Source organism: Typha angustifolia, chromosome 4, assembly GCF_048772165.1.
Source record: "Typha angustifolia cultivar Huaian chromosome 4, ASM4877216v1, whole genome shotgun sequence".
In the NCBI taxonomy this organism is placed as follows: domain Eukaryota; kingdom Viridiplantae; phylum Streptophyta; class Magnoliopsida; order Poales; family Typhaceae; genus Typha; species Typha angustifolia.
The window spans coordinates 5,573,656-5,577,227 of NC_133242.1; the positions used below are offsets into that span (position 1 = coordinate 5,573,656).

The following is a 3,572-nucleotide window of genomic DNA, read 5'->3' on the forward strand; positions in this document are numbered from 1 at the left end:
GTCTTGCCAATAATCTGCATTTACGCATTGAAAATATTTAGTTAATAACATACTGGGTTACTAATCAGAAATTGATCAAGATGCTATTAGCTATGATATACAAAATCTTAAGGCTTTAAAATTTGATGCCACTAAACATAAAGAATAGCTAAAAAAAGTCATAGAGGACATATGATTGTACTCCTTTTAAGATATTTTTAATTTCTAGATTTATTCATAACTATCTAAATATTATTTAAAACAATCCATACAATTCCGATCGAAATAATTATTAAAATAACTTCAGCAATTACAACATGAACTTGTATATCAGTAAGGTCTTGCTTACTCAAATCATAATAAAATGCTTCTTGATAGACTTCGATAAAAGGTTGATACTAATATTTCAGTGATCAGCGGTATGAAGTCCTTCAGGAAAATAAATATTTCATTCACAAAAAATAATATAAAATAATAATTTGATTAAATAGTTTTATTAACCGTCATTAAATAGTTTTATTAACCGTCAGTTACTATACAGATAAATTAAAATAATTACAAATCCAAATTATGCTAATATCCTTAAATAATTTCTTTTAAGTGAAGGTGAAATGAAACATAACTAAAATTAATCCAAAATATTTAATAAAAAAAGATAAAGTACAAAAGTCTAATAAATAATAAATATTCAAAAAGAGTAGAATATAAAAACGATTAAAAAGACAGTATTTTTCGTACAAGAAGACTGGACACCAGATCTACTAATCTCCGGGCCCTTCTTTCTCCCAGTGGGGAAGTCAGTCAAAACTTTGATAAAAAAGAAGCCAGAGAGAAGACCTCACTGAGTGTCCAAGAACGTTCTTCTTGGTGTGCGTGTTCAACAAACCTATCTCATTCCTGTGCTTATAAATAGTGGAGCCACTCACTCAAGAAGCATACAAAAGTAATATATGGCTCCAGGAAAGATCCTCCTTGCTTTGTTAATGCTCTTGGCCATCATTGGAGATCTCATCCCTCTTGTGAGGGCTCCATATCCCACTGTGGCCATTAATCCCAGAAACCTACTATCAAACAGGAAGAGGCCATGGCTGGGAGGCCACCCATACAGGAGGGGAATTCCAAACAGAAACAGAGGTCCAAGCTTTTATCGTGGTCCTCTTCCCCTTGCTACGATCACTAACCAGACGGAAAAAAGATCTACCGTAGGTCAGTCGTGTGCACACGCTTTGTTTTATTTCCATCATTTCTTCTCCACCACTCCCCCTAAATATCTATCTAGCTAGACTCAAAAATAGTTTAGAGGTTTTGTGTATATATATATATATCTATATTTTCTTCTAAAATCTCATATTTATGTGTGTACCGTTCATCTCCTTGCAACCTAAAAGTTGGATTCATTTAACAGTCAAAAAGATTATATATACTCTCCTATTGGAAGATTTATACTTTATATTTTATTAAATATTTGCAGAAGAACACACTCTACTAGTAAAAGCCAACCAAACTTGTATGTTTAATTATACTAAATAAGAAGACTATTAAAACATCCTTACCCAACCTAAACCTATATTGACACCAACAACTTCATCTCCTTTACAATCTAAAATAAACAATGGAAGAGAAGAGAGGGTTGAGGTTCGCTCCTCTTCTACTTTCTGAGATTTTTAAGTATAGGAAAAGAAGGTATCATCATGCTCTAGAAAAAAGAGTAAGATATTATAGTTACTTTAGCAAAAGATAGTTCGAATTGGATGGAATATTTATTTTAATAACCTACAAATATTTGGTAATAAAATATAGACTGCGATTTACAAATATTTAAAATACAGGGCTTCTAAAATCCCTTATTTGCATATAGATAAATATAAATTAATGAAATAAATTTAGCTCTAAACATACATAAATTCTCTTATAATTATGTCTTTTCATCTGTTAAATTATTAAGATCTTAGCTTATCAAGAGTCTTAAGGGATCACCAAGAAAAATCCATGAACTTAAAAGCTTTTATAAGCAAATATGAAATTTAGAAGAGTTTATAGGTAAAAAAAATACAAAACCATTAAATCCTTCTTGTGCTAAAATATGATAGAATATATATACTTCAGATAACATATTTTAATATATTCTGTTCTTTAACAGAAAAATAGAAAGTATAGTAGAAAGTGAATCTATTACCCCTTTTAAGGGCCGGGTAAATTAAAGCTCTCAATCCGCTTGTTTCCCTTGAAATTTTCGATTGGTAAATCAAAAAGACTAAAAGCTACCAGCTAATAAGCTGTTCTTAATTCTCATAGTACCGGATATTGTACAGGTTTTCTGTGTATATTCTTCTCAAATCTCTTATTTATATGTATACTTTCTCTAAAGTTGATAGCCTTGTGAGCTAATGAGGCATTAAAATTTAATACATTAAAGGGGAAAAGATAATTTTCTTTTCTCTATCTTTAGCATACTCTACTCTCGATTTAAAGTATCCTTATTATTTACCTTTACTAACTATGCTCCAACTAATTGTAAGGATATCCCCTCCAAGGTATAAATGAAAATAAGTAACTTTTAAAAGATTTTATTTAGTGTTAATTTAAGAATTTATTATATTTAGACCCTTTGAACTATCACATTTTTTCACATACTTTCTCTAAATATATAGACTTTTTGAACTATTGAAAATATTTTCAATACTTCTTCCGTTAGATTTTTCTAATTTTTTCTATCCATAAATCATCACATACAAGTCACGTTAGTCACTGTATGGTATATTATACTTTTATAATTTATCAAAGTACCTTTACCTTCTCGACATTATTGGGGTAAGACATTTTTAATAGTTCGGAGAGTTTATATGAAAAATCATGATAGTCAAGATTGGTGTCTAAATATAATTATTTCTTAAATTTATTTTAAATATGATAACATTTGTAATTATATTCATTGTAAATTTTTATTATGTTCGACAGGCAACACTCCTTAGTGTTGAAGATCAAAAGCCTCCCCCCAGTTGTTGCCTCAATGGCTCTCGTGGTTACTAGTTTCTAAATAGAAATAAAGAGACACTTATATCAACTTTGGGGGAAATATGTTTACCTCCTAGTTAGAGTAATACTTTCAAATTAATACTTTTTGTAATTTTGTGTGTGTGACTGGAATTGTGTACATATGTATCCTTAGTAATTAACTCCTATACTTCATCTCATATTTCTATTAGTATTAGGGAAAATACTTCAATACCCTCTAAAATTTATAATCTTAATCTAATGACCATAATAGCCTATTTTTATATTCGATATTAATTCTAAACTCATATTACATAAAAAAGTGGCAAATTAGTTAAGAAAATTTGAATACGTGTGCCAGATTATACGTTCTTTCGTCAATTAAGATTTCTGTCTCTTAAATATAATTTGATAGATATGATTATGCCTTAATTATAGAAGATATAATTTAAAAACAATGTAAATTTGATTCTTTGGATATAGACTTTAATTTAAATATGATATTCTATATCTATCAGTTATTAAATTTACTTTAAATTACCCTAAACTAATGAGAGATATATGTAAATAATAAAAAATAATCAAAAAGATTAAATCAT

The 3,572-nt window shown here is 28.8% G+C and overlaps 1 long non-coding RNA gene across 1 annotated transcript; it reads left to right on the top strand.

The window, feature by feature from the left end:
- The first annotated feature begins 714 nt into the window (after positions 1–714).
- Positions 715–3,173, top strand: LOC140759436 (uncharacterized). The gene is made up of 2 exons (XR_012104232.1): positions 715–1,185; positions 2,938–3,173. It is a non-coding gene; the product is annotated as an uncharacterized lncRNA (long non-coding RNA).
- Positions 3,174–3,572: the final 399 nt, after the last annotated feature.